Here is a 22,717-nt window from a genome sequence, read left to right as displayed (position 1 = left end):
TGGTGACAAGATAACAATCTCTCTCAATGTCAATGACAAAGGAGATGATCACTGATTTCAGGAGAGGGGACAGAGCTCACACCCATGTCCACAATCAAGTTCTTAGGAATGAGATTCTCCATTGACTTGATCTTGGACAAGCATGGTGGTATGACTGAAGTCTAAAGAAGTCTGGCTTCTTCCGCTTGTTCTTCAATAACATCTACAGGTGCACTATCTATGGTTAGCATAATGGTTGGTGCAAAGCTATTAGAGCGCCATCGACCCAGGTTTGAATCGGCTGCTGTCTGCAAGGAGTTTTTATGTTATCCCCATGAGTTTTGCCAGATGTTCTTCATTCCTCCCCCCCACCTTTCCAAAATGTATGGTGTTTACAGGTTAATTGGGTGCAATTGGGCAGCATGGGTTTCAACCATGGTTTATTGTTCAAGTTAAAGTTTAAAATAAAATTAAAAGCATACTTGCTGGATGCATCGCAGAGTGGTATAGAAATTGATCTGCTCAAGATCAGAAGAAGTTACAGAAAGTAGCGAATGCAGCTCAGAAAGTAACACAAACTTCCCTTCCCCTCCCTAGACTCCATCTACATCTCCCTCTGCCTAGGCAAAGCATTCAACATACTGAAAGACCGATTACACCCCAGACATACTCTCTGACATTGGAGAGAAAGTTTAAACATGCAAAAGCACACACCAACAGGCTAAAAGACAATTTCATCCATACAGCCATCAGGCTCCTGAATGAACTCCACAACTGGGTTATCACGCTACTCTTGCTTGTGATAATTAATATTTCTTTTTATTGCAATCCTACACAGTAAATTGTGCTCTTTACATCGCTTTCTAAATGCTGAAGATAATCAGTTAGTCTGCTCACAAAAGAACCCTTCTCGCTGTGCTAGGTATTTTGTGACAAATTATCCTAAACTGGCAAATCCCTTACTTTAGAAGCTTGTGAATAAGTAAAGAAAATAAACATTTTAAAAATGATAATTTTAACAAAAAAATAAGATGCTAGAATGAACAAAGTTTAAAAGGTGAATTATTTCATGTACAGTATTGTGGTAGTGTGTGTGTGAGCGCAGCGAAAAGAACTGAGACAGCAGGCTGTGAGCTCATTAAAGCATAACTGATTTACTTTGAAATTTGTGGCACAGCTTTTAAGGCTGCCTGGAGCCTGCCCCTCACCTACTGGAACATGTGTCATGCAGACGTAAGTGCTTTCGGTCTGTGCCAGAAGAGAAGGACCCGCGACTCCATCTTTGCCATGGCTGCTCCACTCACTGTGCATAACGTGGGGCTGATTCGCCGCTACAAATATGTGCGCTGCTGCAAAACCACCACCCCACCCCAGAACCAGAGCTGGTGGTCTCGCTGCGCATCATGGGTGAAGTCTTCTGCTTCAGTGGCTGACCCCTACATGTGGGCAGTGAGACCATTACCAGCTGTGACATGGCTAAGTGTGCCAATTTGAGGCGGTCCAAAGTGAAAAGTTCCTCTCTGCCCCCGATGTCAAGAGTGAAAGGAGAGGCATTTTTCTGAAGTACTTTGTAGGGTCTCTCGTAGGGACTCTGGAGGGGTGGCCTGTGCCCGCCCCTGCGTTTGAACACATAAACGCAGGTGTCCCAACCCTTGGGGTAAGCGAAGGGGGAGGGGATGGCAATGTCGCGAAGGCGGTGGTGGTGTGAGTGATCCCAATTTGTCTCTCAGTTTTTCCAGTACAATGGCAGTGGTGGAGTCCTGCCCTGGTGGTGAAGGGAAGAAATGGTCCAGGACCGGTAGGAGTTCACCGGAGACTAACTCTGCTGAGGAGGTTTTCAGGTCATCCTTTGGTGCTGTGTGGATACCGAGGAAGACCCATGGCAGTTTGTCCACCGAGTTTGGCCTCTCCAGCCTGACTTTTTTTGATTTTATTTTTAATTTGCATCAATATATGTACAATATTTATCCATATCATAATAATAATAACTACAGTGCAAAAAGAATAAATTTTCTCCACATTTGCTGACTTAACGTGGCGATGAAAATGCTCGACTAATCCATTGGACTGGGGATGATAAGCAGTGGTATGGTGAAGCTGGGTGCCCAGGAGTTTGGAGAGTTTGTTCCAAAGGGCGGAAGTGAATTGAGCCCCTCAGTCGGTAGTTATGTCTCCAAAACAGGAGACCAGGGCAGAGAAGAAAGCTCTGGCACAAGTGTCAGTAGTGGCGTCTGGGATGGGGACAGCCTCCAGCCATCGGGTTAATCTGTCTACTATTGTGAATAGGTAGCATGACCCTCTCGAGACGGGAAAGGGGCTTACTATGTCAAGGTGGACATACTAAAACTTGTGAGTCGATGTTTCAAACTATTGGGAGGTGGGACTTGGTGTGCCACTGGACCTTCGCAGTTTGGTAGTGCGTGCAGGTTTTCATCCATGCCAGACGAAGTGGGAAGATATCATCCGCACCGTCGTTTGGATGGAAGGATGGGAAAGACTGTGTAGCGTATTGAAAATTGTAGTATTTTTTACAGGTAACTACAGCAACAGCAAGAATTTTGATCCATATGTAAATGGCAGCACGGCCACTGATGCAGACCCGCTGAGAAGCAGGGAACAGAGACACAATGCTTCTGCGGGGTCCAACCACCCAGTCCAAATGCCATCAGCTCCCTACAGGCTTTAAACGGTTAATGGAGCTAATGGTGGCTTTATTTAAAAATTCTGCGACCGCAGGGTCTTCGCCCAAGATGGAGGCGCCTGTGATTGGCAACAGCCATGAGGAGGTTTCAGACTAAGCAGAGGTCTGGTGCAATGCACTATAAAATGGGAAGAACAACCCCCATTTGAGAAGGAGAAGCAGAGGAGAGAGCCCACAGGATAGTGACCACGGTGGTGAACTAGTTAGGGGGTCTGCCGTTGAAGAACAGCACAGGCTTTTGGCGACTCAAGGAGAGGAACCCACACAGGCTGTGAGCTGCTGTTGACCTTACTCAAGGGATTCACACCATGGGGTGTACTGCTAGAGAATGGCTCGAGACAGACTGAAGGGATACCAGGTATTGGAACCAGGATGTGAGAGGGTGCCATGGGTGCTGAACTTTTCCTGATCGTGTACGAGTTTTGGATGTGGAGCTCATGCTGCTGATGGTTTTGACTGGATTCTGCGTGGCTGTGCGGCTGTGGCAGCAATGGAGGTGAATCCATGGAATAACTCTGATAGGTCTCTCTTTTGCTTCCTTTTCTCTGACTGTAAGAGGTGCTTCAGACAATTTCTGCCGCTGGCAAATCTGTCTGCCATCAGTCAGAAAAAACAAATTCAGTGTATTATTGGATGTTTTTATTACATGACAATAAAGGAATTTGAATCTTCGTACAAGGTATATGACAATAAACACACTGTCATATTCATAAGGATGTGAGGATCTTAAAGTTACACCATATTCCTTTATTACATATGACAAAAGCATTATTAAAGCTTATTGATGTTCGGTAGATATCTTTATGCTCGCTTATGAAAGAAAAAAATTTTTCAATACCCTCTCAATTTTCATGTTAGGGAAATTATTCTCTGAACGTTTGAGATATATTTTACATTTACATGAGGTTTGTGGTCGTCTTCTTAAGAATTTCTTTTTGGTAATCATTGAATACACTTGAGAAGTCCACATTTGATCTTTCGGTCTAATGCCATACCCCTCTGTTAAACTAGATGTGGCAATTGCATTGCTTCTTAGCCTCTGTGTATCTCAACAAGAAGGGAATGGAAGAAATTAGACATCAGTCACAACTTACATGCATCAGGGCATCACAAGATGTTTTCCAGCCAATGGACTATTTTTAAAGTTCTTTCAGGTCTGTCATACAGAACTTCTGCAGCCATTGTCCACAAGCAAGTATTCACAGATGTAAGTGTAGTGTTGATCAAATAATCACTTTTGGGGATGTTAATTGAGCAATAAATTTTGGTGAGAAAACCAAGGGCAAATCCCCTTGGATTGGATTTAGCTGTAACGTTTCATTAGAAAGGGTCGCTTTTGGCAATGCAGTATTTCCCACATTGTACTAGTGGAGAATTTGCCTCGAGTTTTTGGAACGTGAACCTGTGATCTGGCTCAGAGGCTTGAATGCTATCAATTGAGGGATGGTGAACTTGCACTTTTCCAAAAATAATGAATTTCCTGAAATGCACAAAAGTGCTGGCAAACTCACCAGGTCATACGCAGCATCTATAGGAAGCAAAGACATCTAACCACCGTTTTGGGTCTGAGCCCTTCATCATGAGCAGAAAGAAGGTAGGTTCCTGAAATTAAAAAAAAGATAGGAGGTGGAGGTAAGGGGCAGGAGGAGGAACACCGGCTAACAGGAAATAAATCAAAGGTGGATAAAGGTGGGAGGGATAAGAGAAAAAAATTCTAAAAAGTGATGGGGAGGGGATAAAACTCTAAATGGAGAGGGAAGGAGGTGGGGAGCTGAAGGAAAGATGGCAGAGGGACAGAGAAAGAGAGTGCGGGGGGTGGGGGGGCCTAAGGGAGACTGGAGAAATTAACGTTAATACCATCTGGTTGGAGAATGGCCAGTTTAATATTAGGTGTTATTCCTCCAGTTCACGGACAGACATGCTGGTGTAGGAATGTAGTGTGGAATTGAAATGGTGGTTATTCACATTTCCACGCCAACATATCTGTCTCTGGCAATAATAAGCATTTCAATTCAATTAATTTGGGCATAAAACTCCAAAGATAATCACTACACCTGTGAGTGCAATACACAAATGTGCTGGAGAAACTCAGCAGGTCACACAACATCATGGGAAGTAAAAGGCTATCAACATTTTGTCCTTGAGCACTTCGTCATGAATGTTGAAAATCACGTGGGGGAAGGGGAGAAGCAGAGGCTAACAGGTCACAGAATACAAGTGGGAGGATAGAAGAGAAAATGCTGAGAAGTGAATTGGGGAGAGAGCAGAGGGTAAGAAGGATAGTCGCTGATAGGGGAAAGTGGGGGAGGGGGGTGGCACTTGCTCGATTTTTGACAATCCTAATGAAGGGGCCAGGCCTGAAACGTCTACTGCCTTTTACTTTCTATGGATGCTGCGTGAATTGCTGAGTTTTTTCAGCACTTTTGTGCAATGCGCTCGACCCCAACATCTGCAGATTTTCCTGTTCACCTGAGTGGATGATTACATTTGGTGTTCTGATTAATTTTATTCCTCAACAAATGCCAATCAAATAATCCTATTTGTGCTTTTGTTTGCAAATGTTAATTTCTGCTTTTTCTAAATTACAGTAATGACTTCCTTTCAGGTTAATATATATTTATCTGTAAAAAAAAACTTGAAGTGTAATGCAATAACCATTATTATTACAGTCTTCAATCTAATTACCAGTACAGGTGAGTTACTTGTCAGACCATTCTACAGAGGGTAAAAGTATAATATCACTTCTTCAACGGGCCTGAGACAACATTCATTAAGGTTAAAGCATCCACAGAGGCCTATGACCCATTAACCTTCCAGATTGTTGGATTAACCACTGAGACAAATGATACAGACAGGGAGGGATATAACGAAGGGAAAAGGAGCAATGATTCTTCTTTGGCTTGGCTTCGCGGACGAAGATTTATGGAGGGAGTAAAAGTCCACGTCAGCTGCAGGCTCGTTTGTGGCTGACAAGTCCGATGCGGGACAGGCAGACACAGTTGCAGTGGCTGCAGGGGAAAATTGGTTGGTTGGGGTTGGGTGTTGGGTTTTTCCTCCTTTGCCTTTTGTCAGTGACGTGGGCCCTGCGGTCTTCTTCAAAGGAGGTTGCTACCCGCCAAACTGTGAGGCGCCAAGATGCACGGTTTGAGGCGATATCAGCCCACTGGCGGTGGTTAATGTGGCAGGCACCAAGAGATTTCTTTAGGCAGTCCTTGTACCTTTTCTTTGGTGCACCTCTGTCACGGTGGCCAGTGGAGAACTCGCCATATAACACGATCTTGGGAAGGCGATGGTCCTCCATTCTGGAGACGTGACCCACCCAGCGCAGCTGGATCTTCAGCAGCGTGGACTCGATGCTGTCGACCTCTGCCATCTCGAGTACTTCGACGTTAGGGATGAAAGCGCTCCAATGGATGTTGAGGATGGAGCGGAGACAACGCTGGTGGAAGCGTTCTAGGAGCCGTAGGTGATGCCGGTAGAGGACCCATGATTCGGAGCCGAACAGGAGTGTGGGTATGACGACGGCTCTGTATACGCTTATCTTTGTGAGGTTTTTCAGTTGGTTGTTTTTCCAGACTCTTTTGTGTAGTCTTCCAAAGGCGCTATTTGCCTTGGCGAGAAAGCTGTTTATACATAAAAGTAGGATTTATCATGTTAGAGCATTTCTTTGGCATTTGAGACTACGAGTATGGTGTTCAGTTCTGGTCACCTCATTATAGCAAGGATGTGGAAGCTATGGAGAAGGCGCAGAGGAGATTTACCAGGATGTTGCCTGGATTGAGAAATAAGTCTTATAATGCAAGGTTAGCAGAGCTGGGTCTTTGCTCTTTGGAGCATAGAAGTTTGAAAGGCATCGATAGGCTGGACAGGGGTGGACAGCCAGCACTTGTTTCCCAGGGCAGGATCAGCAAACACCAAAGGACACATGTACAAATATAAAGGAAGGAAGTTTAGGGGAGAGATCAGCGGTAAGTTTTTTTTACACAGAGAGAGTGCCTGGAAAGCCTTGCCTGGGTTAGTGGTGGAAGCTGAGATAATGGGAGCATTTAAAAGACTCTTGGACAAACACAAGGATGAAAGAAAAAAATAGAGGGATACTGGGTAGGGAGGGTTTAGTACTTTTCTTTAGGAAGAATTATATGGGTTAGCACAACATTGAGAGCCGAAGGGCCTGTACTGTGCTGTATTATTCTATGTTCTATGAATAAATTGAAGAATTCTAATGCAAAATAAAGTGCTACTGTGCTTCTATTTTAAATGACAGGGACAGAGAGGAAAGTTTGTTTACTTGTGGGGACAGTAAAAAGAGAAGTTATGAATTTGATAAGGTCTCCCATGAAAGACTCATTCAGAAAGTCATGAGGCATGGGATCCATTGAACCCTGGCTGTGTGGATAAAAATGGGCTTGCACGTAGAAAGCAGAGAGTAGTAGTGGACGGAAACTATTCTGTTGGAGGTCAATAACTCGTGGAGTTCTGCAGGGATCTCTGTGATTTTTATAAATGACCTGGATGAAGAGGTGGAAGGATGGGATGAAGTATGCGGATGACACAAAGGTTGGAGGAGTTGTGGATGGTGCTGAAGGTTGTCGTCGATTACAAGAGGATATAGAAAGGATGCAGAGTTGGGCAGAAAAATGGCAGATGGAGTTCAATCTCGATGTGTGAAGTGATGCATTTTGGAAGGACAAGCCAGAAGGCTGAGTACAGGGTTAATGGCCATTTACTTAAGAGTCTGAATGAACAGAGGGACCTTGGGGTCCAAATCCATACTTATCTCAAGGTAACCGTGTAGGTGATAGAATAGTTAAGAAAGCCTATGGGATGTTTGGCTTCATTAATAGGAGGATTGAGTTCAAGAGGACATCACAGGCAAAACCTTCCCCACTACTGAGTATATCTACAGGGAACACTGCTGTCAGAGGGCAGCAGCAATCATCAAAGATCCACTCACTCTTTTCTTGTTGCTGCCATCAGAAAAGAGGTATAGATGCCAGAATACTCGCACCACCAGGTTCAGGAAAAATGGCTACCCCTCCACCATTAGATTCCTCAATGACAAACTCAATCAGAGACTCATTTAAGGACTCTTACTTGTGCACTTTATTGATCTTTTTTGTCCTCTCTGTATTGCACAGTCAGTTTGTTTACATTCATTATCTGTATCCAGTTCTTTTATTTGTTTCATGTATACGCTGTGTACAGTTTATTTTTTGCACTACTAATTAGTGGTAATTTTGCTGCTCCTGCAGGAAAAAAAAGAATCTCAGGGTTGTATGTGATATCATGTATGTACTCTGACAATAAACCTAAATCTGAGAGTCGAGAGGTTAATTTGCAACTCTACAAATCTCTGGTGAGATCAGAGATTTAAACGGTATTGTGTCAGTCCTGGTCACCTCATTTTAGGAAGGATGTGGAAGCAACGGAGAGGGTGTAGAGGACATTTACCAGGATGTTGCCTGGATTGAAAAATAAGTCTTATGAGGCAAAGTTAGCAGAACTGGGGCTTTTCTCTATGAAGCATTAAAGGATGAGAGAAGATTATGAGAGGCATAGATTAGGTGGACAGCCAGCACCTGTTTCCCAGGCCAGGACAAACACTAGAGGGCATGTGTAAAAAGTGAAGGGTGGTAAGTGTATGGGACACATCAGGGATAAGTTCTTTTTTACACAGAGAGTTGAGGGTGCCTGAAATGCTTTGCTGAGGTGGAGGTGGAAGCTAACACATATGGGGGATTTAAGAGACTCTTGAACAGGCATGTGGATGAATGAAAAATAGTGGGTTATGAGGCAGGAAGGATTTAGTACCTTTTTTTAGAAAGGAATATATGGGTCAGTACAACCTCGAGGACCAAAAGGCCTGTACTGTGCTGTACTGTTCTATGAATGCAAGGATAGATTTTGGAACTTATTGCCACGGAAAGGTGTGGAAGTGATTTGTACAGAGATAGTGAGTAAGTACAAGGGAGAAGGGAAGAGTGTATTTCAATGAAATGTTGGAGAAAGGAGAGTGAATGTTGGTTAAAACTAGTTGGGCAGAATGGACTTTTTCCACAGTCATTTTTTTCAATGCCTATTTTTCTTCTGTATGTCTCAGGTGACTAACAGGATCAACATTAAAAAAACTGAAGAGAAGATGACAGTTTTAAAGCAAGCTAGCAATGAGTTTCCAAAAATAATGAAATAAGATTTAATGAGATAAGTGACAGGAATTACAACCTCTTTATTTTGTCTGTAAGAGTTTGTTTAATAACTTATGAATGACAGTAGAAAATTGTAGTGGAAGTCAATGCAGACTTGTGCTAACTAAACTCACCATCAGACACTTAAGGAAGTTAGTCTCATTGCTCAATGATGTCATCTGAACAGATCATATTGAATTCCATTTAAATAACAGAAGAGAGACATCAGAAGATTTATTACATTGAATGTATCCATGAGTGTGAAACTTGACTCTGTAGACATATAACCTGGCTTCAACTGACTGCCTCTGAGGTCACCTTATGCCCATTGATCTATTTTCTCATTAAATACATGGCTAAGATGTATATGGAGGGGGTGTTGGGGTGACGGTGGGGGGTTGTGGTGCAGGAGTCATCCCAGGAATATTCCCACACCCCTCATTTTGTGCGAAAATAATCTCTTGAGCAAATGCTGTTGGAAACAAAACTGAATCCAAATCTATGATCTCAATCTAAAAATGTTATAAAAATAAAAACCAAAGGTGGCACACACTGCTTCAGCAGCAAAATGGAATTTATCTTGCTCACTGACAAAAGACAAAGGAGGAAAAACCCAACACCCAACACCCAACCCCAACCAACCAATTTTCCCCTGCAACCGCTGCAACCGTGTCTGCCTGTCCTGCATCGGACTTGTCAGCCATAAACGAGCCTGCAGCTGACGTGGACATTTACTCCTCCATAAATCTTCGTCCGCGAAGCCAAGCCAAAGAATGCAAATAAGTCATAGCATATTCTGGTGTCGACGATATACAAATTATTTGATGAGCATTAATGTTCTGCTTACTGGATTACAATGGCAATTTGATTGCAGCATGGAATTGTACAATTTTAGCAACTGTGGCAAGATGATCATAGAAGAATACAGCATGGTATAAGCCCTTCAGTCCATGATGTGTGCCCACCCATATAAACCTACACCACATTAATCTTGCACAATGAAAATTGTATGATATTGTTCTTTCTCATGCTTTGAGGTACCCGCTGTATAGATAGACAACCCCATCCCCCAATACACAGCTCAGCTGTGGACTTAGTGAGGAAACACAAGGTGATCGACGAGGCAGTTTGTTGATGCCAGGTTATATGTCTGCAGCAAGGATAGTCAACTTTCACACTTATGAATGTATTTGGTGTAATAATCCTGTTCTGCCTCTTTCCCCCGTTATTAAAATATAATTTAATATGATTTGTTCAGATGCAAGGTTGGTCAACATGTCTGCCTTTCGAAAGGGTCTATTTCAAATCAGCTTTGAATTCACCAGAAATCTTTTCCTCAACCTATAGCAGGGAATCTCGTGACTTGTAGGTATGGCAAGTCTGAGTAGCATATAGGAGGGCAGAGATCACAGCTGCATGTTTGAGGTTCGAGTTTTTGATCTTCAAACACCCTTTCTTCAGACTATGCCTGCTGCATTTAATATAATGGTGAATTTCCTCTTCTTTGAAAGAACTTCTGAGATATGAGAAGTGGTTCACATTTTCCAGGCTCTTTATCATCAGAGATTATTGTTGAACTATGGGGCAGATTGCTGTGGACCTTCAACTAGAATGCAACGCACATCCTCTTGTACATCACACAGACCAACACAAAAGCAATTTCGAGCTTGGCCTCCAAACATGCAAGGATGCATGGGGTGACCGTGTTCAGGACAAGGGGTGCCATAAGTTGAACATTCAACCATTATTCCTAGCTTCCATGCGGTGGAAAGCTTGTTGAACGGGATCTGCACCATTTCAGTGAGAATGTTTGAAAGAAAGTAGTATAAATGGTACACCCTTCCTATCCTGAGATTGGCTCTGGTGTGAATTTGTTCGAGGATGGTTTGCTTGGCATCACAAAACAAAGTTAATACAGGTAATGAAAGAAATCTTCATGCAGCAAATATGAGGAAGATTTTCTTCAGTCGGCCTCATTTGAAGGAACAAAAGATGTTAATGAGGCAAAGAAAGGCTCTGTGTTATAGTTTGTGCAGCTCCCTCAGTCTCCTTTGGAGTTGTCACATGGGGAAAAAATCATCTCCACTCCGTTACAGGTTCAATGTTGTCATGTACAAAAATAACACCCACAATACATGCTCAAGTCAATATAGCAAAAACTTGGACGTGCTTCAGAGGGTGACAAGCTGGAGATCATGTGGTAAAAGGCAATAGACAATAGGTGCAGGAGTAGCCTTTCGGCCCTTTAAACCAGTACCGCCATTCACTGTGATCATGGCTGATCATCCACAATCAGTACCCCATTCTTGCCTTCTCCACATATCCCTTGATTCCGCTATCTTTAAGAACTCTATCTAACTCTTTCTTTTAGTAAATGATCAAAACCTATTGAAGGATGAAGATTTTCAGGAGTTTGTCAAAGAAGAAGTGATATAATCAGAGAAAACCCAGAGCTCAGTCCATTTCCAGCGGAGGACATGGCCACCAGTGGCAGAGTGCAGAATAAAGGATGCAGAGAAGGCCAGTGGTTCAAACCTTGCTGTAGCTGGATTGAGAAAACAAGGATTGTCTTCATTTAATTCAGGCCTCTATGTTTATCTGAGAAGATCAAGAGCTGCTCTTATTACACTTGACAAATTATTTGAATTCATTTTGTTGGTTAATGTTTTGTTCCATATCAAGCAACCAGTAAAATTACTGTGTTACTTCTGCATTATTTTCTGCTATATAGTTTTCTTATGAAGCTCCTCTAGTCACACTGAAATAAATTCCATTTTATCACAAAAAAACAACATAATTCAAACATGCTTTGACTTTTGGAACATTTACAACTAATTTTCTGACACCAAAGCAAAGTTTTTGTATGTTTTTGTTGTCTCAATGATTTTGGACACTCAATGCCATCTAATATGGAGAAGGAATTTTTTTTAATGAATTGTGGATGGATAGAATTGACAAAGGAAGGCAGAAACACTGACTTGAATGGGTTAAAAAGAAATGAGAGAGAGCAGCAGATAATCAAAGAAAGGAAGATGTAGAAGAAAATCTTAGAGCCATAGAACGCTACAGCACAGAAAACAGGCCATTTGGCCCTTCTAGTCTGTGCTGACTACCACTCTGCTAGGTGTTAATGGTGTTTTTTCTTTGCATTGAAGAGAGAAAAGATGGGAATGTAACCCTTGGAAGAATGGCTTTGAGATATCATCCAACATGATAATTTTAAAAAGGCTTATTTTCCTGTGTCAAGTTACCAGTTTATGTTGTTTATCCTCAACTGACGGCACTCAACTAAGAAGATTGACAGTAATGGATTTTTTTCATGCATTTTGGAAAATACACCCATCTAATTTTGTTGATATGTTTCAAACTTTGAAACACATCAAATGTCTTTGGTATTTGACACTTTGGAACATCTGTGAAGACCTTGGGAATGAGGTGGGGGTGGCAAAGGATTTCTGGGAATATTTCACGTGGCACTGAGCAACTGCTGCTGTTTGTTTACTGTATGGTTGCAGTGGGTTTGTTTGACTGCTATCAGTAAATCCAATCATCGAAGCTGTTTGCAGTCATATTGCAATTGCATAAAGTACATGATACTTGTCACACCAATCATATATTAACCATCTAGAATGAACACTATCACTTAATGACTGAACAAAAAGATTGATATGAAACTTGAATTAAACATAACCTAAGTTGTACAAGCAGATTGTACAATTATCAGATGCCCTTGCGTGTAGTTAATGTCACCTGACTGGCAGATTTTAGTGGTCTTCTAAGTCAAAAGTTCAGATGGTGTATAACAGGATATTTTACCATGCTGGTATTTGAACTTAATTTCATTTATGCTCATGTGAAATGCTTCAGCCAAAAGCAGTATTTTTTTCTGAGTTTTCAAAAATATTACATTCCATTTAAGAATGACAGAAATGTAGAAAGCTGCAGCACAGAAACAGGCTCTTTAGCCCAACTACTATATTTTCCAGTCTCATTGACCTGTACCCGGATCATATCCCTCCAAACCCATTCTATCCATGCACCAATCCAAATTTTTCTTAAACGTCAAAATGGAGCCCACATTTACCACTTCAGCTGGCAGTTCCTTCCATACTCTCACCACTCTCTGCGTGAAGATATCCTCCCTCTTTTTCCCTTTAAACATTTCCCCTTTCACTCTTAACCCATGTCCTCGAATTCTTGTCTCACATACCTCAGTAGAAAATGCCTGCTTGCATTTACACTATCTATACCCCACATGTTTTTTTAATACCTCTATCAAATCTCCCCTCATTCATCTCCACTCCAGGGAACAAAGTCCCAACCTGTTTAACTTTTCGCTGTAAGTCACCTTCTCGTTCCTCCAACATCCTAATACACTCTTTCAGTCTTATTGATATCTTTCCTAAAGTTAGGTGACCAAAATTGCACACAGTCCACCAAATTTTGTCTCACCATCTTCTTAGACAATTTCCCTAGAAAATTATTTGTTCATGAAAATGTCTAGGCTTTTTGATTACCAAAGAAATGTCATGCTTGGTGTGTCTAAAGATTGAGTGTTGCTTACTTCCTCTCCTCTCTCTCTCTTTTTGTTTGTTAAACTTTTAGTGGGGAAAGGCTGAGGTGATTCTTTGCATTCCTTCCTGTTTTGTCTGGAACTTTTTACTTAAGAGCAGCTGTGCCTACTGCCTTCAAGGTACTGGCCCTGACCAACTGATTTGTTTAATGTAAACAAGAATAGATTGAATCTTACATTAAACACTAATTCTCAAAGCAGATTGACATTTTCTCTGGAGTACTCAGTACTCTGGCAGTTTAAATTCTGCTGAGGGAATCAACAAGATTAAAATGGAGAGCTTTGAGGAAAAAGTGCAGAAATATATTTTAACAGGGAGCAGTTGTGTGACTTTCATTTTAGAGGCAGTCGAAAGGTTGTTATTATGAGGAGGTTTCTTTTAAATTAAGGTCCAACTGGGTTCATTTTTAATCACTGCTATTAAATTATGTATAATAACACTTTGGAATCCATTAATTTACCCAATATATTGCATCTATATGACATGAACTTGCATGCAGGAAATAATAAAAGTGAACTTGTATGAAATGCTATCGATAATTACAATAAATTGCTATTGGATTATTTTGTGAATTTAGTTTGAAACCAGAATTAATTGGCTCATCCATGTTAGAGATGTATCTTGCACAATTAAAGAGATGATTCGATCATTGTGAAGGATGTCCAATGCAAAGTCGTTAAGAGGTGATGTAATTGCTGAATGATGCTTTTTCTAAAGATGCCTTCATTCTAGGAATCCTTCATTTCCTGAATTTGATTAGGATGCTTTGTAGCTATGAAATAAGTATTCCCATGTGGACTTCCTGTTTAATTTTATGGGTCTATTCATAATAAGAAATAAATATCAAAGGTTCTGTGTCATACAAGATTGCATTTGACTTGAATACGAGATGTCTGTTCAGAAGCAGATTGTAAACTTTAAGGCGGAAGTGATGATGTGTGAGATATTTATCACTGGCAAATGCTGTGAATTTCTGATTACTAATGAGTAGAGAAAAGGCCTTCAGCTACATTGGAAAATGCATGGTGTTTATTGAATCCATCAAGTGTTGTCTGTCTAAGCTATTGTTTCCTCTAAGGTCACAGATCTACTGGACTGTTCTCCAGTTCTGTGTATGGCGCTAAGTGAAGCGTAACTGTCTGATTTTCTATCACCGTTCCTTTCCTCTGGTTTGTTCTTTCAACAGTCTTATCCGATGATGTCTATCCAGCTGGTTTTCACCTCCCACGTAGACATTACCATCTGGTTATACTGACTAGAGTATTTTACAGTGAAATGAGACAGCATAATAGAATTCCTACTTGCTGCTCTGCAATGGTCATGGATAGTTGTCACTATTTAGTCCATTCTCTTTCTTGTCATGTTTGTAGATCTGTTATGACTTTCTGCTACAAAAATATTTCACTTGTAATGCTGATCTTCATCATTGTTCCTCTACAATGTCTAAACCAGGACAATTTGTCTTAGCCATACATGAAGCCTCATGAAAAGCGAGCTGCCACACCCCAGTGTGCTTTGGCCTTAATTTGATTAGGCAAAAACTAACTTGGAATCAGAGTTTCTCATGTGTTTTCCTCAAAACCAGAGTTTCCTGATCGGGGATACCTTATCCTTTTGGAAGGGGTGGGGGTTGGGGGCCAGGGGCAGGATACCAAAGCTTAAAGCAGTTCTGTAAGGCTCCATTATTCTGGAGATAATTTAGTTACAAAGTTCAAAGGAAAAATAAAATAAATATGATACATTGTTGGCATTCTTACTGCTTACAGTTTCTGAGACTTCAACCTCCTTAAAAGGAATGAGCAGGTACATAACGATTTAGGGGGTGGGTGGTGGAAATTGAGTTTGTAAATGCATTGATTCACACAGAGGGTTTTTGTTGAAAGAGTTTGTGAATCACTGCTCCAGATCAAAATGTGCCCTAGCTGCTATCTAAAGTGCAAAGATGGGATTGATTCTGAGTTCAAGCAGATCTCTTCTGAGTTGCTCCAGCACTTTTGTGCATTACACTGCAACCACAGCATCTGCAGACTTTCCTCTTTATTTCCTCTGTTTCTTCAGAATCTGCACCTCAATTTAAGTAAAGCCTTAGGCTAGATCGAACTGGACCTGACCTACTTCACTTCCCTCTCCCCTACCCCCAACACCAGGTTTTTTACACATCTCTGGCACTCAGGCATTAAATTGATGTAAATAATTCGAAAAAGTTGTTTTAAGAATTGTTCATTCAAACACACAAAAATGCTCAGAAATAATTAAAAGCACTGAAAAGTATAATAATTTAAAGAATCTACATTTTCCCCCCATTCTGCAGGCCAAGCATCCCCAATGAAGTAACAAAAATCTTTGATCGAACGCCAAATCAATCTGTGCAGCTGAATGATGGTAGTACCCCTCTGTTGCCAGCACAAATCAGCCCACTTTACAAAAGCAACTACTTGTGTTCTGCCTGGAGGGAAAGAGCTGCCGCTATGTAAATGCTTGTTGAGCATTTCCTGATTTTCTCCGCTCCAATGCATTTCACTGAACTGCCCCAAGCTCCCCAAGACTGACTGTAAAGCTCTGTACTTCTCTCTTTAAGTGGATTATACAAGAAAGTCTGCAGATGCTGGAGGTGGAGTGCAATGCACCAACATACTGGACAAACTCGTCCTTAGGGCTGCTGCATGACCTGCTAGGGTTGTCCAGCACATTTGTGTATTTCTTGCTTTAAGATGTTGCTTGAAACCAATTACTTCTCCAGACTTATCTGAATATCTGTTCCTGCAACTTGAAGTCAAATTTTATCTGAAAAATTACTTCAAAAGGCTTTTAAAGTCTAAAGTACTGAGTCACATCCAACTGAGGGGTTTGCAGCTCCCATTATGTTTAAATCCATGGGCTCAGCAGGAAAGTAGCAGCATGAGCTTCTTGACATTGCAAAGGCCTCACCACAAAGCCACTTGGCCCACATGAGCCATCCGTCTGTCAGTGCACTGCTCCCTTTCTTTCTCCCTTGACTTGTTTCTAACTTCCCCCAAAATGTAATACTAGAGTTCATATAACTGCTGCTTCTAGTTGCAAGTTCTGAATTATAGTCTCAGAGAAGGAGAAAGTCATACATCCCCTCAGGCCTAAATGCCATAATTACTCCTTTTTTAAAAACCTTTCCTGCACCAATCCCATATCCTTTAATTCCCTAATTCCCTTCCCATCAAATAATTGAGAGCTTAGGCACTGTTATCTTGCACTCCAGTTGTTCCAACTGGCGCGTGATGCTCTGTACTCCTATGGAGCATGGAGTTTTTAATTCGAATGGTAATATACCCTTACCAGTATTTGCAACAGATGGAAGGAGCGAATCTTTGTCTTAGATTCTTTGGTACGTTAGGAATGCCCTACAAATTCATTTTATTTGCATTTTTATTTCCTTGCAGACGATGGCAACAGCTTTGATGTAAAACAAGTGGAATGTAAATAGTTAAAACATCTCAACTACATCAGTGAGTTCAGGGAATGGGGAGAATGACTTCATAAATAGAAGAGCAACATACTGTATGTTAAGAAAGTGGCCACAAGGAAGGGCCCTCAAGTGCATCCTAATTGGCACCATACTGTACATGAATGTGTGGTGATGGAATGTAATTCTGTGTTGATCCGGTAATGATGGGAGCTGAATGCATTGGGCATGGAGAGAATGGAACTAGTGCAGGAAATGGAGAATTGTCTGAATTTATCCTTTCTCTCTCTTCTGTATATAAAGTATTATAAATTACTTACAGCATTTGCATCACATCATGGTTATGTCCACAAGTTACCTTATTACATCTTATCTCATCAAAATGTCTTTCAGTTGGGAGGAGTCACGTGATGGAGTAGTGGCCGGACGGTGAACTCCAGCCCTCTCCAGAAAAGTCAGAAAAAACAAAGGAAAACACAAAGGCACAAAAATAAAAATTAAAGAAAAGTGAGTATAAAGGTGGAAAGAAGATGGTGACGAAAAAAGAAAAATCGAAATCAACGGTAAGAAGAGAGGAAGAGAAGACAACGGAAGAAGAAGGAGAAGGCCTTACCTGTTCGAAGAGGCCCGCGGTGGAGAGAGAAACCCGCTCCCTCAGGTCGGTAGAAAGTGGACTACAAAAATGGCTCACTGAGCCGAGTAAAAGTGCGCAACCGCACATGCGCGACTCCTTGCGCATGTGCGATGCGCATGCAAAAAAACACACCGCCGGGAGGGGTGACCAGCTGGGGAGTCGATCTCCACAGCCGGCAATGACAGCTGCAGAACACCTGCAGCAAGAGGAGAACATAGAAGACAACGAAAACAAGAAAGAAGAGAAGAAAAGGGCAACAAAGAAACAACAGATGGCCAACCCAGAGGAAGAAGAAGAGGAAGAGGAAGAGTACAGTGAAATAGAAGAAGAAGGGAAAGGCAAGATAAAGGATATACTTTCTCTTATTAAAGAATACATGAAGTCATTTAAAGAATGGTAAGCGCAAGAATTTAATGATTTAAGAAGAAGAATAAACAATACAGAAGAGAAAATGAATAAAATAGATATGACCTTAACAGAAATGGGAAAGAGAATGTACAAGATGGAAGAGCAGGAAGAAGCAGTAGAAGTGGAGGTAGAGGACTTAAAAAGGAAATTAGAGGAATGTAATAAAAAAGTTATAGAGACACAAGAACTGTTAGCTCAGAAAATAGATATAATGGAAAATTATAACAGAAGAAATAACAAAGATAGTGGGCCTTAAGGAAGATGAAGAAGGCAAGAATATGAGAGAGTTTATAAAAGATTGGATCCCCAGGATCCTAGGATGTCCAGAACTACAGCAAGAAATGGAAATAGAAAGGGCACATAGAGCATTGGCCTTTAAACCACAACCACAACAAAAGCCAAGATCTATTTTAGTAAAATTCCTAAGATATACTACAAGAGAAAAGGTACTGGAGAAGACAATGGAAAAAGTAAGAGAGGGCAACAAGCCACTGGAGTACAAAGGGCAAAAAATCCTCATTTATCCAGATATAAGTTTTGAACTCCTGAAGAAGAGAAAGGAGTTCAATACGGCAAAGGCGATTTTATGGAAGAAAGGGTATAAATTTATACTAAAGCATCCAGCGGTATTGAAAATATTTATTCCAAGACAACAAAACAGACTATTCTCGGATCCAGAGGAAGCACGAAAATTTGCAGAACAATTACAAAATAGACTGAGGGATGAAGACGTGTAACGAGAGTACAAAAGACTGAGAACTAAAAAGACACATAAGTTTTGAACTCCTGAAGAAGAGAAAGGAGTTCAATACATCGAAAATGATCTTATGGAAAAAAAAACTATTCTCGGATCCAGAGGAAGCAAGGAAATTTGCAGAACAACTACAAAACAACCAGAGAGATGAAGATATGTAATAAGAGTAAAAATGACCACGATTTATATGTATGTGGGTAAAGAGGTATATGTGTGTATATGTATAATGTGCATACATGAATGTATCCATATTTAGAGGAAAATATAGATAGTATGGACAAGAATTAATAAGGGAAGGAAATGGAATAGAGGGAATAAGGAGGGAACTAAAAGAGTGACCTTTGTTACATATGAAAAGTGAAATCTTTTCTGGGGGGCTGGGTGGGGAGGAGTTGCGGTCACTGCAAAATCAGCTGACGCTTGTGAGTGAATTTGCAAATCCAAATGGAGAGGGGAGATGTGGTTGTCCGACAAGGGATAAAGGACAACTCAGGAGGGGAAGGGGAGATTGGGGCTAAAGAAGTTTTAAATAGGAGAATAAGGAAAATGTTTGATGTTTTAGGAATGTTGTCTTATAAAGGGTTCAAAACAAGAAAACAGAAATGGATAAGAAGGAAAGGTAATGATGGAGAAACGGAAAGGGAAGATAAACAAAGTATAAAATGGCTACGTTGAACTATATGACTTTAAATATTAATGGAATACATAACCAAATTAAAAGGAAGAAACTGCTAAATTTACTGAAAAAAGAAAAAATTGATATAGCATTTGTGCAAGAAACACATTTAACTGAATTGGAGCACAAGAAATTAAAGAGAGATTGGGTAGGACACGTAACAGCAGCATCGTATAATTCAAAAGCAAGAGGAGTAGCTATATTAATTAGTAAAAATGTGCCATTTAAAATAGAAGAGGAAATAATAGATCCAGCAGGGAGATATGTAATGATAAAATGTCAGATATATTCGGAGTTTTGGAATCTACTCAATGTATATTCACCTAACGAAGAAGATCAAAAGTTTAAGCAAGATATCTTTTTGAAGGTAGCAGATACGCAAGGGAACATATTAATAGGAGGGGACTTCAACCTGACTTTGGATTCAAATATGGACAAAACTGGGAAAAAAATTAACAGAAAGAACAAAGTAACCAAATTTATAATTAAATCGATGGAAGAAATGCAACTTTTGGATATATGGAGGAAACAACACCCAAAGGAAAAGGAATATTCATATTACTCGGCTTGACATAAAACATACTCAAGAATAGACCTATTTTTGTTATCAGCTCGTATGCAAGATAGAGTAAGAAAAACAGAATGTATAGATGGAGATTAAACCCCATGTTACTTAAAAGGCAGGATTTTAGAGAATTTATTGAAAAACAAATAAAAATGTGTTTTGAAATAAATACGGAATCAGTGGAAGATAAGTTTATACTATGGGATGCAATGAAAGCATTCATTAGAGGGCAAATAATAAGTTATGTAACCAAGATGAAGAAGGACTATAATCAGGAAACAGAGAAGTTGGAAAGGGAAATAGTAAATATAGAAAAAGAATTAGCAATGAAGGAAGATACAACTAAAAGAAGAGAATTGGCGGATAAAAAAATAAAATATGAAACACTACAAACATATAAGGTGGAGAAGAATATAATGAAGACAAAACAGAAATATTATGAACTAGGTGAAAAAACGCACAAAATCCTAGCATGGCAGCTTAAGACAGAACAAGCTAAGAAAATGGTATTGGCATCAAGGAAAAAAGGCAAACAAATTACATATAATCCAAAAGAAATTAAGGAAAACTTTAGAGAATTCTATGAACAATTATATCGAACTGAAAATGAAGGGAAAGAAGGGAAAATAGATGAATTTCTGACTAAAATTGAACTACCAAAACTACAAATAGAGGAACAAAATAAATTAACAGAGCCATTTGGAATAGTAGAAATACAAGAGATAATAAAAAAATTACCAAATAATAAAACACCAGGAGAGGATGGATTCCCAATAGAATTCTACAAAACATTTAAAGACTTATTAATTCCGCCCCTCCTGGAAGTAATCAACCAGACTGATAAAACACAAAGCTTACCAGATTCATGTAAAACAGCAATAATTACAGTAATACTAAAGCAAGGGAAAGATCCACTCTCACCAGCGTCATATAGACCAATATCTTTACTTAACACAGATTATAAGATAATAGCTAAACTATTAGCAAACAGATTAGCAGGGTATGTACCAAAAATGGTAAATTTAGACCAAACTGGATATATCAAAAAAAGACGCACAACAGACAATATTTGTAAATTTATTAACTTAATTCATGCAGTAGAAGGGAATAAAGCACCTACAGTAGCAGTTGCTTTAGACGCAGAGAAGGCCTTTGACAGAGTAGAATGGAATTATTTGTTCAAAGTATTGCAAAAATTCAGTTTACCGGAGAAGTATATTAATTGGATTAAAGCATTATACAAGGGACCGTTAGCGAAAGTGACATTAAATGGACATGTATCAAAGCAATTTAACTTAAGCAGGTCAACACGGCAGGGATGCCCACTATCACCTTTATTGTTTGCGTTAGCTATAGAACCACTAGCAGAATTGATAAGAACAGATAATAATATAAAAGGAATAAAAATAAAAGACAAGGAATATAAAATCAGTTTATTTGCGGATGATGTTATAGTGTACTTAACAGAACCAGAACTATCAATAAAAGAATTATATAAGAAATTGAAGGAATATGGAGAAGTGTCGGGTTACAAGATAAACGTAAATAAAAGTGAAGCAATGCCTATGAATAATGCGGATTTCTCAAAATTTAAGAAGGAATCACCATTTAGATGGCAAATGCAAGCAATAAGATACCTAGGTGTACAAATAAACAAAAATCTCTGCCAACTATATAAACTCAATTATTATCCACTAATGAAAAAATTACAGGACGATTTAGAGCATTGGAAAGATTTACCACTAACACTAATAGGAAGGATAAACTGTATTAAAATGAACATTTTTCCAAGGATATTATACTTATTTCAGGCATTGCCAATACAACTGACAGAGAAATTCTTCAAGGAGTTAAAGAAAATAATAAGGAAATTTTTATGGAGAGGGGGGAAACCGAGGATAGCACTAGATAAATTAACAGAATGGTATAAACAAGGAGGCTTACAACTGCCAAACTTTAAAAATTATTACAGAGCCGCACAATTAAGATACCTATCAGATTTTTATCAAACAAGGGAAAAGCCAGATTGGACGAGATTAGAATTAGATAAAATAGGGGAAAAGATACCTGAACACATATTATATAAATGGGATGAAAAATTGGTACAACATAGAAGTTCTCCAGTATTACATCATCTCCTCAATATTTGGAAGAAGATTCATGTAGAAAGAAATAAAACAAATTATCAATTACCAAAACTAATATTGACGCAAAACAAGTTACTCCCTTTTACAATAGATAACCTTTCATTTAGAGAATGGGAAAAAAAAGGGATTAAAAGAATAGAAAATTGTTTTTCAGGAAATAGATTCTTATCCTTAGAACAAATGAAAGATAAGTACAATATAACTCAAGATACAGCGCTGGCATATTACCAGTTGAGATCCTACTTGAAGGATAAATTAGGAAGCAGTTTGAGTTTGCCAGAGGGAAGTAACCTTGAATATGTGATTACAAATAAAATGATAATCAAAAGATTTATAACAAATATGTATATTAAACTGCAAGAAAAGGAGAATGAGGAAACAAATGGTAAAACTAAACAAAAATGGGAACAAGATTTAAATATAAAGATAAAAAAGGAAACATGGGAGAAGTTATGCTCCGGAACGATGAGAAATACAATAAATACAAGGTTACGTATGATACAATATAACTGGATACACAGGCTATACATTACACCTCAAAAGTTAAATAAATGGGACCCAACAGTATCTGATAGATGTTTTCGATGTAAAAAAGAAATGGGAACAACAATTCATGCAATCTGGACATGTGAGAAAGTAAAAAAAATTTGGGAAGATC

The 22,717-nt window shown here is 39.7% G+C and overlaps 1 protein-coding gene across 4 annotated transcripts in view; it reads left to right on the top strand.

Moving 5' to 3' along the window:
- macrod2 (mono-ADP ribosylhydrolase 2) overlaps positions 1-22,717 on the top strand; it is a 1,543,249-nt gene that overhangs the window by 1,248,187 nt on the left and 272,345 nt on the right. The window lies entirely within an intron of this gene.

This window comes from Narcine bancroftii, chromosome 4 (genome assembly GCF_036971445.1).
Source record: "Narcine bancroftii isolate sNarBan1 chromosome 4, sNarBan1.hap1, whole genome shotgun sequence".
Lineage (NCBI taxonomy): Eukaryota > Metazoa > Chordata > Chondrichthyes > Torpediniformes > Narcinidae > Narcine > Narcine bancroftii.
This window is presented reverse-complemented; position numbering and strand designations above follow the sequence as displayed.